The following is a 20,981-nucleotide window of genomic DNA, read 5'->3' on the forward strand; positions in this document are numbered from 1 at the left end:
TAATTAGTAATAATAATAATATTATTGATAGTTAATTCCTATGGGATATATATTATGGATCAAGTACTGTTCTAAATGTCTTAGACAAATGAACTCATTTTCACAGAATACCATGTGTGAGATGTGATTATATTCACCGCATACTATGTCAATACCATGTGGTAATTATTATATTAGTATTATTACTTCCATTTTTAAAGCAAAGAAACTGGAGTTCAGAAAAAATAAATTCTCCAATGTCACATTCAGTATTAGAGCTATTTGAATGAGTATGGTCCTTGCCCTTAGGAATATTGTAGCCTAATAAAATAGTAAACTCAGGCTGCATACATATAATTCTAATGTAAAGCAGGGTGTGATAAAGGTTAACCAGTGGTTCAAGAAAGATGGTTGGGAGGGCCGGGTATGGTGGCTCACGTCTGTAATCCCAGCACTTTGGGAAGCCGAGGCAGGCGGGTCATGAGGTCAGGAGATCGTGTCCATCGTGGCTAACACGGTGAAACCCCGTCTCTACTAAAAATACAAAAAAATTTGCCAGGCGTGGTGGTGGACACCTGTAGTCCCAGCTACTCGGGAGGCTGCGGCAGGAGAATGGTGTGAACCCGGGAGGCGGAGCTTGCAGTGAGCTGAGATTGTGCCACTGCACTCCAGCCTGGGTGACAGAGCGAGACTCCATCTCAGAAAAAAAAAAAAAAGAAAGAAAGATGGTTGGGAGGTTGTTGGGAATGCTCTGTGACTGGGAAAATAAAGTGAGGAGGAGGAGGTAGTATTTTTGCTGTCTCTTGAATGGGTGGAACTCTTCTAGTTGAATATTAGGGGACAGTCCTAAACTATAGGTACAGCATAAGTAAAGGTAGTAGCATGAGCTTATGTTCGAGCAAACTGGGGAGTCTGATTTGCTTTGAGCACAGGATATGTGTAGAGAGGCAGTGGGAAATGTAATTGCAGGCCTTGATTCAAAGAAATTTTGACTTTAATGTGTGTTTGAAGTGGGGACCCCTTGATGAATTTTAGAAATAGCAGTGGCTGATCAACCTGTATGTTAGTAAGATAGCTATGGCAGCAGTATGAAGGATGCTATTTTCTCAAGTCTGTTCTTGATATCACTCACTTTTCTCTTTCCTCTTTACTCACCTCTGTGGGTATCATGCAAGGCTTTCTCTCCTTGATTTTGTGCACTCTATCTTGGGTGCTCATTCCTTTTCCTGGACTCACTGCCCTTATATTTAGCTGACTGCCACATTTCCTGCTTTTTCCTTAGTTACTCCCAATTTTCTAAGGAAGAGAGGAATCCAGATAGAATACTCTGAAATAATGCATTACTAAACTTGGTGTCAGGAGTGGGAAAGAAAAAGGAAAGGACAGGATTGAAGTATGAGGGGACTAGTTTCAAGAAGAAGAGGTATTTCAAAGATTATTGTGTTAGTCTACTTGCACATTGCTATAAAGAAACTACCTGAGACTGGGTAATTTATAAATAAAAGAGGTTTAATTGACTCACGGTTTCATATGGCTAGGGAGGCCTCAAGAAACTTACAATCATGGCAGAAAGTGAAGGGGAAGCAAGGTACATATTATATGGTGGCAGGAGAGAGAGAGAAGGCATGGGGGAAGAGCCAAACACTTTGAAACCATCAGATCCCATGAGAACTCATGCACTATCCCTATCATGATAACACCATGGCGGAAACAGCCTCCATGATCCAATCACCCCCATCAGGTCTTGTCCTCAACACTTGGGAATTACAATTCAAGGTGATATTTGGGTGGGGACACAGAGCCAAACCATATCATTCTGCCCCTGGTCCGTCACAAATCTCATTTCCTTTACACATTTCAAAATTAATCATGCCTTTCCAACAGTACCCCAAAGTCTTAACTCTTTCCAGCGTTAACTCAAATGTCCAAGTTTGAAGTATCATCTGAGATAAGGCAAGTCCCTTCTAACTATGAGCCTGTAAAATAAAAAACAAGCTAGTTACTCCCAAGATATAATGGGAGTACAGGCATTGGATAAATGTTTCTGTTCCAAATGGGAGAAATTGGCCAAAACAAAGGGGCCACAGGCCCCATGTAAGTCTGAAAGCTGGCAGGGCATTCATTAAATCTTAAAGCTCCAAAATAATCTCCTTTGACTCCATGTCTCACATTCAGGGCACACTGATGCAAGGCATAGGTTCCCAAGGCCTGAGGCAGCTCTGCCTCTGTGGCTCTTCAGGATACAGCCCCCACAGCTGATTTAATGGGCTGGCATAGAGTGCCTGTGGCTTTTCCAAGTGCATAGTGCAAGCTGTTGGTGAATCTACCATTTTGGGGTCTGGAGGATGGTAACCTTCTCACAGCTCTTCTAGGCAGTGCCCCAATGGAGACTCTGTGTGGGGGCTCCAGTCCTACATTTCCCTTCTGCATTGCCCTAGTACAGGTTCTCCACGAGGGCTCTGTCCCTGCAGCAGACTTCTGCCTGGACATCCAGGCATTTCCATACATCCTCTGAAATATAGGCCGAGGCTCCCAAAGCTAAACTTTTGTCTCCTGCATACCCATAGACACAACACCATGTGGAAGCTGCCACAGTTTGGGGCCTGAACCCTCTAAAGCAATAGCCTGAGCTGTAAATTGGCCCCTTTTAGCCATGGCTAGATTTGGAGCAGCTGGGACACAGCGTACCATGTCCCAACGCTGCACAGAGAAGCAGGGTCTTGGGCCAGGCCCACAAAACCATTTTTCCCGTCTAGATCTCCAGACCTGTGATGGCAGGGGCTGCTGCAAAGATCTCTGACATGCCCTGGAGACATTTTTTTCCATTGTCTTGGCTATTAACATTTGGCTCCTCATTACTTATGTAAATTTCTGCAGCTGGCTTGAATTTCTCCGCAGAAAATAGATTTTTCTTTTCTATTACATGGTCAGGATGCAAATTTTTCAAACCTTTATGCTTTGCTTTCCTTTTAAACATAAGTTCCAATTTCAAACTATCTCTTTGTAAATGCATATGACTAAAAGCTTTCAGAATCATCCAGGTTATATATTGAATGCTTTGCTGCTTAGGAATCTCTTCTGCCAGATACGCTAAATTATCTCTCTCAAGGTAAAAGTTCAACAGATCTTTAGGGCAGGGGTGAAATGCTGCCAGTGTCTTTGCTAAAGCATAGCAAGGGTTATGCTTCAGTTCCCAATAAGTTTGTCATCTCCATCTGAGACCACCTCAGCCTGGACTTCATTGTTCATATCACTATCAGCATTTTGGTCAAAACCATTAAACAAATGTCTAGAAAATTCCAAACTTGTCCTTCATCTTCTTGTCTTCTGAGCCTTCCAAACTGTTCCAGCCTCTGCAGATTACTTAGTTCCAAAGTCACTTTCACATTTTTAGGCATCTTTATAGCAGTACCCTACTCTGTCAGTACCAATTTTCTGTATTATTCCATTCTCACATTGCTATAAGGATACTACCTAAGAGTGGGTAATTTATAAACAAAAGAGTTTAATTGACTCACAGTTCCACATGACTGGGGAAACCTCAGGAAACTTACAATTATGGCAGAAGGCAAAGAGGAATCAAGACGTTTTTTATATGGCAGCAGGAGAGAGAGAGGACAATGGGGAATCTGCCAAACAGTTTTAAACCATCGGATCTTGTTAGAACTCACTCATTATCTTGAGAACAGCATTAGGGAAACTGCCCCCATGATCCAGTCACCTCCCACCAGATCACTCCCATGACATGTGGGGATTACAATTTGAGATGAGATTCAAGTGGGGACACAGAGCCAAACTATATCAATAATTCCATCATTCTGAAGTCTTTAATTTAGAAAAGTGAAAGAACGACAGGCATAATGTGGTTATTGGGGAAACAGCTGCTTTATAAAGAAAGGTAATGTCTCTTTTAGGATTTATGAAATGTGGAAATAATGTAGTCACTTACAAATATTTTCTAAATCCTTTATTATGTGCTAGACACCTTGCTAGGCTCTGAGGATGCAACAGTGAAAAAAAGAGGGTCCTTGATTTTATAGTATTTACATTCTGGTGGAAAGAGATAGAAAATAAGCATATTTATAAATGCTATATAATAAAATTTTTTTAAAAACACAGCAATAACAGAACAAGGTAAAATACAGAACAAAGAGATGAAGAGAAGAAGGAAAGGGAGGAGGGTATATTAACTAGGGCGGTCAGTCCTTCCTAAAGGGTTATTTTTTGAGCAGACACTTGAATTAATTCCCAGAGGTAGCCAGGTGACAAATTTGGAGAGAGAGAGCATAGTAGACAAAAAGACATGTAAATTCCCTAAGTAAGAAGTGTGGTTTGTCTGAGGAACAAAAAGAAGGTTATAGTGACTGAAAAAGAGGGAGTGAAGGCTTGAGTATTAAGAGATTAAAATGTATTTTAAGAAAAAGAAAAACAAAAGAGAGATACAAATTTTGAAGGTAGCATGCTAAGTGCTTTGGCTTTTGTTCTGTGTCATGGAGGAAACATGGAAAAATTTGAGCAGGGAAATGCAGTTCTCTGGTTTGAGTTGTAAATCTTCTCATTGCATTATGGAGATTTGACTGTATTTAAGACTGCTGAAGAGGGAGCATGGAGAAATTGAAATTAATGCAGAAGTCAAACCAGACAGTGTCATGGCTTGAACAGGTGCATTATGATGAGGAGTGGTTGGATTAGAGACATAGTTTTAAAGTGGTACTGACAAGTCTTGCTAGTGAGATGCCAGGGAAAGAAGATTCTGGGGTGATTCCAAGGTTTTGGGTAGATAGTAGGTACCACTGGTGATTCCAAGGTAGATGGTAGGTACCTTGGTGATTCCAAGGTTTTGAGGTAGATGGTAGGTACCATTACTGAGGAGGGGAAGATAGGAGCAGAAGTAGAATTTGATGGGATATAGATAAAAAGTTTAGATATGATACTTGCAAAATGCCTAGTAATTATCCAAATGGTGCTGTTAATTAGGCCATTAAATATGAGTCTGGAGGTCTGGGCTGCAGAGGAGTGGAGATAACCATGTGGAGTGTGATGCCACAATACCTAAGATGTTTCCTGGGATTCTAGACAATGGAAAGTGGCACAATTTCAGGAAACTTTACAAGACCCCTGTTGTAATTTATCTTTTTCCATAATTGCATGAAATCAGAACTTCTCAGTTTTATAAAGATCTTATTCATATATTGTAATATTAGCATTAAGAAGCTGAGGAAACTATCTTTGAACAACCCTATAAACTACAATTGCACTTTTCTCCTATTTTCTGGGCTGGAGACACTCACATTAATATTCCAGTGTAAGCATCGATTTGCCTAATTAAGCAGTATTTTTTGGCCATCCACAGTTGTCATTTCAAGTTCAGTAGAGATCAACTCGGGGTGACTTACAGCATGCTTTCTAAAAGATTTAGTACTTTGCAGGGTAAAATGACTAAATCATGAGTTCCAGAAACCTATTAACAGCTCATAAAATGTGGTGTTGAGCCAAATTTTATCTCTTCACCTTGATAGGAATGATTTAATGAATGGGCAAGAAACTATATTCATTTTGCATTTTGAAAGCATTTTAAAAAATAAAACTGTACTCTTAATATTTAAAAGATAAGCATGTTCATGGACACCATGACTATTTATTTGTAAGATGGATTTAGTTTGTTGAATAGGTTTTTTATGTCCATTTTTATACACCAAGATACAAATTAGTTTCCTGTTCTACAACATCGACATAGATGTTGTAGATTATATTTTAAAAGGAAATACATTATACTGCCTCTTTTGAGGAATCATATGATTCTTGTACCAGATTAGCTCTGTAACCAAAACAGTCAAACAAATGAACAAACAAAAAAACCCCAAAACAACACAGGATCTTTTCATTTTATAAAACGTAACCTAGTTTCTTTCATATCCTTCTGGGAATGAGGTGGCTAATATCTCTATTTATGATCTTGTGTTTACTGATATCAAAGAATAATTGTACCTAGCAGAGTAAAACAGGTCAAGAGGACTTTAATTCAAGACCTCTACAATAGGGAAGATACATTGAATTCAACTCCATTGAAACAAAAGGTGGTAGGGTTTTTAAGCCCTGGAGTGAGCTAGTGAAAAAGTACTGGAAGACATTAGAAGGGAATTTGGTCAATGTGATTAGGCCAACTGTGTTTGCTAATTGGTGCTTATGAAAGTTAGGATCTGTCTTTGTCTGCTTCGTGTTGCTAAAAAGGAACACTTGCGCTTGGATAATTTATGAGGAAAAAGGGTTCATTTTTCTTATGATTCTGGACAGCTGGAGAATGCAAGATTGGATATTGACATCTGGTGAGGGCCTCCTCCTGCTTCTCATGGTGAAAAAGTTAAGAGGAGCTGCTTGCGCAAAGGCATAGGGGGAGGTACCAGGCTCTATATAACAACCAGCTTTCCTAAGAACTAATGGAGTGGGAACTCAGTCACCCCACGGAGGGAAGGCATTAATCTATTCATGAGGGAATTGTCCCCATGACCCAAACACCTCCCATTATGCTGAATTTTCAACATTGGGGATCAAATTTCACCACGAGGTTTGTGAGGGACAAACATCCAAACTATAGCAGGATCCTACGCTCTTACAGAGACTAGGAGATGGTGTCATTATCCTTCTTGATGATTATGTTTCAAAGGGAAGACTCACAGGTTTTTGAGAAAGAAATTCCTGGGTTGTAAAACTGGTTACAGGCTGGAGGAAGATTTACATCTCAAAGGGGTAGAGAAAGATTTATAGTTCCAAGTTTTTGAAAGTAACTTTTCCAAGAAGAGGGCACTCCAGGGCCTGTAGTGAGGAAGAAACCTGTCTAAAATCTAGCCAAGTTGAGGAGAATTTAAGATTGTGTTAATGAGGATATTTTATACTCTGTGTCCATGAGATATTGATATGCTCAGTCATTTATAAAGAAGGCAAATTCAGCCCCCATGGAAGTATTTTATTTGGGAGAAAGAATAGGAAGAGCTGTTTTAGCTTATACTCTTAGCCATAAAATTACCAAAATGCGTTTTAACTTCCTCAGATTGCTTAAAGTTGCTTGCTGGGATTGGAGGTCTTTTTGCCTGGGGACTGACAGTTTTTGAGTTTGGAGAGTTCTCTAGGCCCCGAAGTAAGATAAAATCCTCTGAGCTGAATAGCCTTAGGCAGGGGTTGAGCTTTAAATTCTTGTTACTTGTATTTCAGAGGATCTGGAGTTCAGAGTCCTGAGGACAAAGGCAAACAATGAAGATAGGAAAGTTGGAAATTAAAGAAAATAATAATCTCAATATATTGTATTTACTCACTGAAATATATTTTAATATATTTTATTTTATTAGTGGGTTGCTTGACCTTTCTTTGCTTCAGTTTCTGAGTTTTTTTTTATCTTCTGTAAAATTAAGATAATAAAATTTACTCATTAGAGTCATATGAGGGTAAATGAGACTATACATATAAAAATCAGACTGCTTGGCTTATAGTAAATCTCCAAAACTATTTTATATTGTTCTTATTTCTTGGTGTTTCTTAACTGTCTCTCCAGTAGATTAAATCTCCCTTCAACACAGGAACTGAGTCTTTTTCATCTGTGGATCTCTAGCCCTCCACAGAGCATGTCAAAAGTATTTGTTGATTGAATGATAAGTAAACATTTTACCAGTGGAAGGTATCCAAGTTACTGCCAGCAACTCCATAAGAGTCTATAGTAACCTCAATTCTTGCCTCCTCAGAAGAAAGAATTCAACTGAGGGGCATAAGGCAGAAAAAGAAACGAAGGCAAGTTTCAGAGAAGGAGTGGAAGTTTATTTAAAAGGCTTTAGAACAGGAAAGAAAGGAAAGTACACTTGGAAGAAACCCAAGTGGGCACGTGAAGGTCAAGAGTGGTGTTTAACCTTGATCCTAGGACTTTATGGGCTGGCCCCTTTCCCATGATTCTTCCCTTAGGGTGGGCTGCCCACCTGTGCAATGCCCTCTTAATGCTTGGGAGGTGAGCACATGCAATGTGTTTAGGAAGTTGTACAATGCCCATCTGGGGCTTTCTTCCCCTTTCTGGTGGAGTGCCCCTGGAAGGGCATAGTCAGCCACTTTGTCTCTTACTGCACGTGCTCCGGCTCACTCACCCAGTACCTGAGATTTTATTGGAAGTTCCTTTTTGCTTCTCCCTTGCTCCTGCATTCAATTAGCATTTTAATGCAACAGGTGTGGACCACCAGGAAATGGCCTCTCCCTGGTGCCTGCTGCCAATTTATCACTTTTAGAGAGGCAATGTGATAGTTGCCAAACTGTCACCTGACATTCCTAGTGGGTGGGGGTGAGACCTCTCCTGCCCCACTCATGCCTGTTTAACTACCTGTAACAAACTTACAAGCAACACTCAGAACATGTTTTATAGGCTGATGTCCCCAAAACTAAGCTGTTCATCAGAATGATCTACAAATTCTCAACTGCCAGACTGTGCAGGGAGGAACAAGTCATTCAGTGTTACTAGAGCAGAGGTTTAAGGTAAGGAAGTGTAGCACTTGAGGCTTGAGAATTATAAAGGCAGCCATGTATGATATGTTGCTTTTGGATTTTATTCTCTGGTTGGTGGAGTTATGGATGGATTTTAAGCAGGAGGGAGGCCACATGGGGTGTGAGGTAGAGTCTTGGGCCATTCAAAGGTATCTGGTTTAGTGCCAGGCACGTGCTGGATTCTCAGAAAATATCTTTTGAATGAATAGGATAGTAAATATGTAATCATTAAAGAGAGTAAGAAATAAGGTAGATCTCTATGTGCTGCTGATATGGGAAGATGTTCAACATTACTGTTAAGTGAACAAGAGCAACTTCAGACCAGTATATAAAGTATATTTCCATTTGTGTTTGAAAAAATTACATATGTGTTTATTTCTATGTGTGTGTGGTAGACAGTAGGCAGGTGGATGGATGCATGGATACCTAATTTCAACTTTATGTTTCATATAATATGCATCATTTGAATTACCCAAATTGCATGAAATTTTTTGTGATGATGATGATGTTGATGTTGATGATGATGAAAAAATAAAGAGACTCTCCAGGTAATTATTCAAGTATATAGCCAGATTCTACAATGTAACCTAATGAATTATTATTTACATTTCATTTTGATTGTGACAGGATAAGAGTCAAGACTAGGAAAAAGTGGGAAAGTGACACTGCTTTTTCTTATTGCCATATCCATGTTGTTTCTTATATTATCTTCCTTATTTATAGTTAAAACTGCACTAAACGTAACTTGTCATATAATTTGCTATACAGACAGTCCCCATTGTTCAACTTATAATTTTTCAACTTTACAATGGTGTGAAAGCAATATGCATTCAGTAGAAGGTGATAAGATACTCTCTCAAGACTCTGGGCAGCAGTGCATCTCCAAGTCAGCCATGAGGGTAAATGACTGATACTCTATAGTGTACTGTGCTGCCCGATGAATTTGTCCAACTGCAAGCTAATATAAGTGTTCTGATGACATTCAAAGTAGACTAGGCTAAGTTATGATGCTTGGTAGGTTAGGTGTATTAAATACATTTTGACTTACTCTGTTTTCAACTTTTGGTGGGTTTCTTGGGACATAACCCCATTGTAAGTCACAGAGCCTCTGTATTGCGATAGGAGTTTAATTTTTTACTTCATCATTGATCAATGAAAAATGTTTCAAATATTTACATTTACAGTGTTGCAGATTTGGTACTCTAATTTCTGATGACATTTATATTACTTAAAGTTAAAATTTAACATTCAACAATTGTTATATGCCAAATCCAGTCTCAACATTATGGTTTTATATTATTATATAGTTACCTTTTTTATTCTTTAAGTATTTCAAGTGTTCAGGCTATGGTTCCTAGTACACATGGGAATAGGCAGAATAATATGAAAGAATATCTGAACATATTCTAAGTTGTACAATAGTGTATGGTATAGCTCATCTGAAAATAATATTTTTCTCCTACAAAATTAGAAAAAGAATAATAATTAATCCAAAATGTTGGCAGTGGACAAGAGAAAGAGAAGGGTATTTGGGTTTGTATGGAGCATGACATATACAAAGTACAGAAATGAAAATAAAAGTAAAAATCAGGAAATAGCAAAATCATGTTATTTAGGAATATGGAAATGTAGAATCCACAGCAGAAAAACATTAATTATTACTATAAAAATGCAGAACTTTTGGTCATAATAGGTGAGGGTGTTTTTTTAATTATACTTTAAGTTCTGGGGTACATGTGCAGAATGTGCAGGTTTATTACATAGGTATACACGTGCCAAGGTGGTTTGCTGTACCCATCAACCCGTCATCTACATTAGGTATGTCTCCTAATGCAGTCCTGACCCTAGCCCCCCACACCCCGACAGGCCCTGGTGTGTGATGTTTCCCTCCCTGGGTCCATGTGTTCTCATTGTTCAACTCCCACTTATGAGTGAGAACATGTGGTGTTTGGTTTTCTGTCTTGTGTTAGTTTGCTGAGAATGATGGTTTCCAGCTTCATCCATGTCCCTGCAAAGGACATGAACTCATCCTTTTTTATGGCTGCATAGTATTCCATGGTGTAAATGTGCCACATTTTCTTTATCCAGTCTATCATAGATGGGCATTTGGGTTGGTTTCAAGTCTTTGCTATTGTGAACAGTGCCACAATAAACATACATGTGCATTTGTCTTTATAGTAGAATGATTTATAATCCTTTGGGTGTATACCCAGTAATGGGATTGCTGGGTCAAATGGTATTTCTAGTTCTAGATACTTGAGGAATCGCCACACTCTCTTCCACAATGGTTGAATTAGTTTACAGTCCCACCAACAGTGTAAAAGTGTTCCTATTTCTCCACATCCTCTCCAGCACCTGTTGTTTCCTGACTTTTTAATGATCGCTATTCTAACTGGTATGAGATGGTATCTCATTGTGGTTTTGATTTCCATTTCTCTGATGGCCAGTGATGGCGAGCATTTTTTCATGTGTCTGTTGGCTGCATAAATGTCTTCTTTTGAGAAGTGTCTGTTCATATCCTTCGCTCACTTTTTGATGGGGTTGTTTTTTCCTTATAAATTTGTTTAAGTTCTTTGTAGATTCTGGATATTAGCCCTTTGTTAGATGGATAGATTGCAAAAATTTTCTCCCATTCTGGAGGTTGCCTATTTACTCTAGTGATAGTTTCTTTTGCTGTGCAGAAGCTCTTTAGTTTAATTAAATCCCATTTGTCTATTTTAGCTTTTGTTGTCATTGCTTTTGGTGTTTTAGTCATGAAGTCTTTGCCCATGCCTGTGTCCTGAATGGTATTGCCTAGGTTTTCTTCTAGGGTTTTTATGGTTTTAGGTCTTATGTTTAAGTCTTTAATCCATCTTGAGTTGATTTTTGTATAAGGTGTGAGGAAGGGATCCAAACCACTGCTCAAGGAAATAAGAGAGGACACAAACAAATGGGAAAACATTCCATGCTCTTGGATAGGAAGAATCAATATCATGAAATGGCTGTGCTGCCCAAAGTAATTTACAGATTCAATGCCATCAAGCTACCATTAACTTTCTTCACAGAATTGGAAAAAAACTACTTTACTTATTTATGTATGTATTTATTTATTTATTTATTTAATTTTTGTTCTTTTTTATTCTTTTTTTTATTATTATACTTTAAGTTCTAGGGTACATGTGCACAACGTGCAGGTTTTTTACATGTGTATACATGTGCCAGGTTGGTTTGCTGCATTCATTAACTCATCATTTACATTAGGTATTTCTCCTAATGCTATCCCTCCCCCATTCCCCCACCCCATGACAGGCCCCAGTGTCTGATGTTCCCTGCCCTGTGTCCAAGTGTTCTCATTGTTCAATTGCCACCTATGAGTGGGAACATGCAGTGTTTGGTTTTCTGTCCTTGCGATAGTTTGCTGAGAATGATGGTTTCCAGCTTCATCCATGTCCTTACAAAGGACATGAACTCATCCTTTTTTATGGCTGCATAGTATTCCATGGTGTATATGTACCACATTTTCTTAGTCCAGTCTATCATTGATGGACATTTGGGTTGGTTCCAAGTCTTTGCTATTGTGAATAGTGCTGCAATAAACATACGTGTGCATGTGTCTTTATAGTAGCATGATTTATAATCCTTTGGTTATATACCTAGTAATGAGATCACTGGGTCAAATGGTATTTCTAGTTCTAGATCCTTGAGGAATCACCACACTGTCTTCCACGATGGTTGAACTAGTTTACAGTCCCGCCAACAGTGTAAAAGTGTTCCTATTTCTCCACATCCTCTCCAACATCTGTTGTTTCCTGACTTTTTAATGATCGCCATTCTAACTGGTGTGAGATGGTATCTCATTGTGGTTTTGATTTCCTTTTCTCTGATGACCAGTGATGATGAGCATTTTTTCATGTGTCTGTTGGCTGCATAAATGTCTTCTTTTGAGAAGTGTCCATTCATATCCTTTGCCCAGTTTTTGATGGGGTTGTTTGATTTTTTCTTGTAAATTTGTTTAAGTTCTTTGTAGATTCTGGATATTAGCCCTTTGTCAGATGGGTAGATTGCAAAAATTTTCTCCCATTCTGTAGGTTGCCTGTTCATTCTGATGGTAGTTTCTTTTGCTGTGCAGAAGCTCTTTAGTTTAATTAGATCCCGTTTGTCAATTTTGGCTTTTGTTTTCATTGTTTTTGGTGTTTTAGTCATGAAGTCCTTGCCCATGCCTATGTCCTGAATGGTATTGCCTTGGTTTTCTTCTAGGGTTTTTATGGTTTTAGGTCTAACATTTAAGTCTTTAATCCATCTTGAATTAATTTTTGTATAAGGTATAAGGAAGGGATCCAGTTTCAGCTTTCTCCATATGGCTAGCCAGTTTTCCCAGCACCATTTATTAAATAGAGGATCCTTTCCCCATTGCTTGTTTTTGTCAGGTTTGTCAAAGATCAGTTGGTTGTAGATGTGTGCTGTTATTTCTGAGGTCTCTGTTCTGTTCCATTGGTCTATATCTCTGTTTTACTACCGGTACCATGCTGTTTTGGTTACTGTAGCCTTGTAGTATAGTTTGAAGTCAGGTGGAGTGATGCCTCCAGCTTAGGATTGTATTGGCAATGCGGGCTCTTTTTTGATTCCATATGAACTTTAAAGTAGTTTGGAAAAAACTACTTTAAATTTAGCCAAGTCAATCCTAAGCAAAAAGAACAAAGCTGGAGGCATCATGCTACCTGATGACTTCAAACTATACTACAAGGCTACAGTAACCAAAACAGCATGGTACTGGTACCAAAATAGATATATAGACCAATGGAACAGAACAGAGGCCTCAGAAATAATGCCACACATCTACAACCATCTGATCTGTGACAAAAACAAGCAATGGGGAAAGGATTCCCTATTTAATAAATGGTGTTGTGAAAACTGGCTAGCCATATACAGAAAGCTAAAAGAGGGTTTTTTTAATCATAAACATTTTGGAGTTATTTTTATCTATGAAAAAATACAGTTGGGGTTTATTAAAATATATTACCTGGAATGGGTTAGGGATAATGTTCTAAAAGAAAAAGGAATATGGAGTAGATTATAATGTTTGATAATTGAGAAATGTGTTGGACTAAACAAAACAAAATAGTGAGAGGCATGGAAGTAATAAACTAAATTACACTTCTTTGCATATGCTTCTGTCTGCCTGACTTAAAAAGAAGTAAAGTACTGATTTGAGCTACAGTGTGAGTGAACTTTGAGAAACATTATGCCAAGTGAAAGATACCAAACACAAAAGACCATGCGTTGTGTGATTCCATTTATAAGAGATGTCCCAAAATGAGCAATTCCACAGAGACAGGAAATACATTATTGGTTGCCCAAAACTGAGGAAAGGCAGAATGGAGAGTGATTACTAATTGGTATGGAGTTCCTTTTAGGGGTGATGAAAAGATTCTTAAATTAGAGAGTGGTGATGGATACACAACTCTGTTCAGATACTAAAAATCTTGTGCATTTAAAAGGGTGAATTTCGGCCAGGCATGGTGGCACACGCCTGTAATCCCAACACTTTGGGAGGCCAAGGCACGAGGATCACCAACTCAGGAGATCAAGACCATCCTGGCTAACACGGTGAAACCCTGCCTCTACTAAAAATACAAAAATTAGCTGGGTGTGGTGGTGAGCATCTGTAGTCCCAGCGACTGGAGAGGCTGAGGCAGGAGAATGGCGTGAACCCGGGAGGTGGAGCTTGCAATGAGCCGAGATCGCGTGCCACTGCACTCCAGCCTGGGCGACAGAGTAAGACTCCGTCAAAACAAACAAACAAACAAAAAGAGGCGAATTTCGTGGTATATGAATTATATCTCAATTTAAAAAATTGTTTTGTGACTGTGTCTGCCCAGAAGAGGTTGTATAAGAGAAGACATGTAACCTATAACTCAATCCATGGGAACTGCACTTGAGAAAGAAAACAACTCATATGGTCTGCGTTTTTCCCATTGGCTGGCTCTGTGCCTCTAGGTCACTAGATAATCACTCAAGTGTACTCGTTACCTAACCTGGGTGCAAGCCTGATGGATAGCGACAACAGCAACCGCAAAAATCCAGTGAAGGAGTTTTGCAAAACTCAGTTCAGAGGGTTGTGATATGTGTATGGGTGGAGGGTGGTGGATGAGGGTGAGTGTGTGTGTTTTCTTTTTCCATTAATTGGCACAGATCTTATATTGCAAAAGGCTTGTATTCTAGTAAATGAATGTATAGATAGCAGATGTTGCTGCTTCAGAATCACTCACCATGAGGCCTGGGATATATACTTTTATACACAACACTTTTTGTTTCTAATATACAACCCAAGATGTGAACAAGTTTCTTAAACAATTCAGAGAATTACATCTATTTTCCACTTCACTTTGTCCAAGTAGACACACATAAACAATGGTGAGCATGGGATAAGGAGGTAATAATTCAGTCAGCCTTTGCAATGACAGTCTATGACAGTGACTTGCTGCTTTGGAAAATGTGTCCCTTAGTCTGGTTAATTAAAATGGTTTAATATAAAGCAAAAAATAAATAATGGATTAACTAAATTGGAACTTTTATTGAAGCCCAGGCTGTTCTATCTTTATTATTATTATTATTATTATTATTATTATTATTATTATTATTTATTTGAGACAGAGTCTCACTTTGTTGCCCAGGCTGGAGTGCAGTGGTGCAATCTCGGCTCATTTCAACCTCCACCTCCTGGATTCAAGCGATTCTCCTGCCTCAGCCACCAGAGTAGCTGGGACTGCAGGTGCCTGCCACCACGCCCAGCTAATTTTTGTATTTTCAGTAGACGTGGGGTTTCACCATGTTGGCTAGGCTGGTCTCGAACTCCTGACCTCAAATGATCCACCCACCTTGGCCTCTCAAAGTTCTGGGATTACAGGCATGAGCCACTGCACCCAGCCCATCTTTATATTTTATTACTGAAAAATGTAGCCACATAGTTTGTATTTTTTTTCAAGGGTTACTATTCCTGCCCTCACAATAGGAGATTCTCTACAGGGCACCCAGGTCGAACAGACTATAGTTTAAGTTTTTATATTATTATAGAGTCCTATATGCTTTTTAGTTTTCTACTTTTCAGATGTGTACAGCTCCTATCTGCACATTCTATTATGTTCACTGCATGCATTTTGAGGACAGAACCCTGCAAGCCTGAGTGCCTTTAACTTCCAACAAGATTTATGTGTGTGTCCCTCTTGTGTACTATGTGCAAAGTTAAGCCAGTCAATTACTTTTCTGTTAGTCTTTTGTTCTTGCTCATTCTCCTCTGGAGATATACTATTTCTGTAAAATACTCTTTTATTATCATCTCCACTTCAGTGTATCCCCTCAAGCATAAATTCTGGGAAGGAAGGAAAAGGTTATATCTCATTGTTCTGTATAACATGTGCCTAAGGTTTACTTTGGGCTGCTTGTAACCTCATGCTGGTGTTAAACAGATCCTAAGTGTACCTGTTCCAATACCTAGTTTATTTTTACCCTAAGGTGCGTTTGCTTCAGCAAATTTTAAGAACCTACTTGGAATTGGTTTGGATATTTTGAACAGTACAGACACCGTTTTCTTTCATTATATGTAACACACATAGTGTCCATGATTGTGGAATATTAGTGTAATATAATTTTACTGTGCTTGGTAAGAACATCTTAGAAATGAACAATAATGTTGAAATATGGGCCAAACATTTGAAAAACCTTCCAGACTTAATCAGTCTTGTCTTGGGGCTCTCTGTACAGTGAAATTCCAGGTTTAAAAAAATACTATTTCACAAAAGACCCTTGCTATTTGCAAGGATGGTGATTTGAAACCATGACTCTTCTAAATTGTAAATGACATTAAAAATAGGTCACTTAAGGAGCCTGACAAAATAGTGTTGTGCTGTGACCCAAGGTGGTGCTTCTAGTTTTCTACTGGGCTGCTAATAGAGCGGGCTGGACGTTCCTATTCTTGCATATTATGTTCTGCTCTTGGCTATTCCTCGGTGAAATCAGAAAGCTTAGTGCATCATTATTCCAAAATAGAAAAGTCATTCCATTCTTTGACATAAACACACAGTCTCTCTTTTCCACTTACATTTAAATGTTCACAAATGAATTTCTTTCCATTATAGTTGTTTCATCTTGTTTGATTTCTTTTTTGGATTCACAAATCTCTCCACCAAGCTCACAGTAAACATGAAAGTGCTATTAGAGAGGACAAATCTCCTCTCCACCAAGCTCACAGTAAACATGAAAGTACTATTAGAGAGGAATGGAATAGCTTCTAAAACCTCTCAGAAAAGGCTTTTCAGAGGAAGCACCAGTAGAGATGTCCCTTTAAGAGGTGCCTGTGTCAAAATAAACAGGCAAAGGGAAGTACAATCTCAAAGTCGATATACTTTACTGGAAAGAAAACTCTTTATTAGGCCCACATCTGAGTCTGGTACTTTAGTGCCTGGTACTTGACCATGGCTGAACTCTGGGATCACTTGGAGAACTTTAATTAATACTGGTCCCAGCTCTAGGTTATCTAATTTAACATATTCAGGGAAAGGTCTAGGTATCAGAACTCTTAAACCTTCTCTGGTGATCTTAATGGGCAAAGTTAGAAGCTGCATGGTTCCCTTAGTTGTGGTTTCCCATTCTATAGATGATTAGAAACAGGGTATCTGGCTGCGTGCTGGACATGTGGACAGTACATATCCTCAGGTGTCTCTCCTGCAAAAAATTATGCCAGCTTAAACCTGCCCTTCCTGATATATCATCTCATCATCTACTGAACCCCATTCACTTTTTAAAGAAATCCATGCAATCATTCAAAAAATACTGGAAAAGCCACCATGTCTCTGGCTCCAAATCTTTCTGTCTGAACTAGTTTCCTTACTCTGTGATGCATCCCTGTTTAAATCCCATCAGTGGCTTCATTTGCCCATGGGTAAAGTCAAGGACAGCATATAATCCACAGCTACCTTTGTAACTCTCAAGTCTCAAGTCCTACCATTTGCTGCCTAAATGGGCTTTAGTAATACCGAGAAGTTTGTTGTTCTGTGTGCATACCATACTACTTCAGGCTTCGCAGAATTTACCTTTCCTATCTTCTATCCCACTAGCTACCTTTCATCTGGCTAGTTCCTATCCACATCAAGGCTCAGATCAGCCACTAACTTTTCCGAGAGTAATTCTCTGAACCCCCATGCCACTGAGGATTTTTTGTTGTATACCTTTAGCAAAGCACTTTTGAGTTATTTTAAAACTGTCTGACTCCACTTATGTGCCTCCTCTGGACTGTAAGCTCATAAAAGGCATATCTTCATCATCTGCATATGCCCATTTCCTAGTACCCAATGCATTCACTTGGTGGTTTTCTTCAAATGAACTGATCTGGGATATGGCATATCAGGATGCTGCTAATTAAGTGATATTGAAGGTCGAAGGAAGTTAGAGCTAACAGTTTGGCAGCAAGGGAAGAAACAGAGGAACTCAGAAGTCAGCGATGGAAAGTGACCATGTAAGAGTGGCTGCATGCTTCAGTTATCACATAGGACATGACCATGCTATGACTCAGGACAATAACTGATGTGAATAATAATGACTCCAGGTCAATTTGAAAAAGTTACATGCACCCATAAGATGTAGTTTAAAAATTAAAATGAGCATAAATGTATAAATGCATTTCAACCAAATCAATTAAAAAGGAAGAGGAATTATATGGAAATTTTGCTTGTGAGGGAAAGATACATCATTCTGTAAATGCTAGGTAAATTATATAATGTATTTTATTACATTATAATACAACAGTATCAATTTCTATTTTTACATGTGTTTATAGCCAGAGAAAGTTTCTAGCCATAGCCAGATAAGGTGATGTCACTAACTCAGATCCATTATTTACTCTCAAACTTTAAAAAAAAAAAATGCTGCTCATTATCCCTAATGTCATTGATCCACATAGAACCAGGTTGGGAAATAGAGTAAGATAAAATGATTGACCACTGGGAAGATTTATTCCAACGCTGTTGCCTGTGAATTTCTCCTCCAAATACACAGGCTTGAAAATAATTAGTTTCCAATTTAGGATGTTCATAAATGAGCATATGTAGCACCTGTAAGAAACACCTCTGTTTTCCATCTCAAGCTTTCAGGGAATAATATAATTCACATATGTACTTTGCATTTTGGTTGCCATAATAAGTCTTCTGCAGATGTCAGAAACAGCTAAATAATTAATTTTAGTTCTGATCCCTCATCTGAAAAATGGAGATAATAATGAGGTTTTTACTAACCATAAACAGGGCTTCTTGCAATGATCTAAGACAATATATATATTTGAAAGATCTTTATAAATTGTAGAGTATTTGTTAGCAATAGTAATTTAGTGATTTTACAAAACAATGCATTACACTGTCATGAATATAAGTGTTTTAAAAATAGTGCAAAACAAGCAGTATTTTAATGTAAATTCTAATTAATTCAATTTAACAAATATTTGGTTATACGTTCTAAGCATAAAGCATTGTGGTTGCTGTAGATGGAGATGGAGGGTAGAAATATATGGACTCTGTTCTAATTTGGGTATAAGATATATAAATAATCTCTAAGAACAAAAGGTAGAACGATAGAAGCTGCAATTATGAAACCAAAGTGTGCTATGTTAAGGATGATCTTTATATTTGCATGATCAAGGGATAATTTATTAGACAACTGGATTTTATAAGTAGGAATGGTAGTCAAAGAACATTCCAGGATGAGAGAGTAACAGATGTGAAGCCCACAAGGGAAAAGGCATCCACAATCAACTAAGGCCCTGAAATGGCTGGATTGTAGAGGCAGAGGGGGTGTTTAAACAGTCATGGTCTTAAATGTCACAGCAAGAGATCTGAATATTATGCCATGGAGAATGTTGAGCAATTTAAGTTTTTGAGCATGAGTTGTAGGATTGCAGCAGTGTTTTGGGAATCAATTTCTAATGACAGAAATGAGTACACTATAATGGAGATTAAATAAAATTCAAGACTTCACTTCTCTGTTTGTGTCTGCGTAGTTTTTCTAGGATCATGGTTACTAACCTGTTTTTTTTTTTTTTCTTTCTTAGACTAAGGAAAACTGTTTGTAAGATTAGTAGAAAATCAAACTGTGAGCATAGGCTTTCTAAAGCACGCTTGGATTTAAATTTTGTTTCCAAAGTTTACCTGCTGGGTGCTCTTGGGAAAATTATTCAACCTGTTCAAGTTTCTGTTTTGTTCTGGTAAAATAGAGATCATAATAAATACCTCAGAGAATCATTGTCCTAATTGAGATATCCTTAACACACTGTCTAGCATGTGATAAAAGTTAAATTGTCTAGCATGTGATAAATGTTAAATAAATAGCAGCTTTTTTTAAATACACCATTGGTATATAAAAGTGAATATTTATAGTTAATATAAAATATTTAGTCATATTGTATTCAGGAAAATCAGCAGAATTTTAATTAATCATTTGTATTTTTTTAATTCCCCCTTTTTCCTTGCTGGAAATAGGAAAATAAAAATTCAGGAATGTGGTCTCAACCTCCTTGTGGTCCCACTTAAATGCAAATAAGTTACCACTAGGTAACTTACTAGGGCTTCCACAGTAACCACGTTCTAAAAATCTGTGATCACTACACTTGCTGAATTGGACATATCTTCATAAAGTAGGTAACAGCCTTTCTGCGTGTTTAAATGGTAAAGGTCCTGTGTTTTCTTTTTAGTAGTGGGTGTCTGCAGAGATATCCTGATGTAGTCTAGGTGCAGGAGTTGAAGGCAGCAGTATGGAAGGAAGTCTTTATCTATAAAGATAGTTGTCAGGGTATCACTACTTTGTTAAATTTTTTTATATTTAGGATGTGGGCTTTATCCTAGCAGGGAGAGAGACTGGGTCTTATATTTATACCCAGCATTCATTCAGTACCCCAACTTTTAGTATACTAATATTACTTGGGATGTATATATGAGCCCAGATGCCACCTTAGTACTTTCTAGTGAGTGCAAGTCATGCACACATCTCGAGTTCAGATTCCCTTCCTCTTGATGTCAAAGCACCTGGGAAGGAAACACTTTAATGAGAAGATTGCCTGGTGACTATTCAGTTAAAGCCGAAAGAAGTGGCGCATCTAAATGCATAATTCATTCAAGTGGTCAAGGTTGATAAAACGTACCTGGTCAAAGTTGATAAAACAACAGCACAGTTCTCTGTGGTGACAAAAAAGCTTATAACCCTCAGATCTGTGATTTCTGACTTGCACACACATGTTCCTCCTGCATGTTTTCTCTTAACCCTCTCTTTCAGGGTTCCATTGCTAAGCGAGCTATTTTTTATGGACTATGTTTATATCACCTTTTTAGCTATTTAGCTATTCCCAGCCTTGGAGACAGTCTGTCCTCCAGTTTTATGCGGGTTGAGCTACTGTATTTCCTTGAGTCTACCATTACAACTACTATTACCAGTAGTGACATGTATCCTGAATTCAGAAACTCTAAAATATA

General features: G+C 38.2%; 1 protein-coding gene across 6 annotated transcripts in view; it reads left to right on the forward strand.

The window, feature by feature from the left end:
- Positions 1–20,981, forward strand: part of PRKG1 (protein kinase cGMP-dependent 1) — a 1,291,606-nt gene that overhangs the window by 1,017,964 nt on the left and 252,661 nt on the right. The gene's annotated exons all lie outside the window — the stretch shown is intronic.

This window comes from Pan troglodytes, chromosome 8 (genome assembly GCF_028858775.2).
Source record: "Pan troglodytes isolate AG18354 chromosome 8, NHGRI_mPanTro3-v2.0_pri, whole genome shotgun sequence".
In the NCBI taxonomy this organism is placed as follows: Eukaryota; Metazoa; Chordata; class Mammalia; order Primates; family Hominidae; genus Pan; species Pan troglodytes.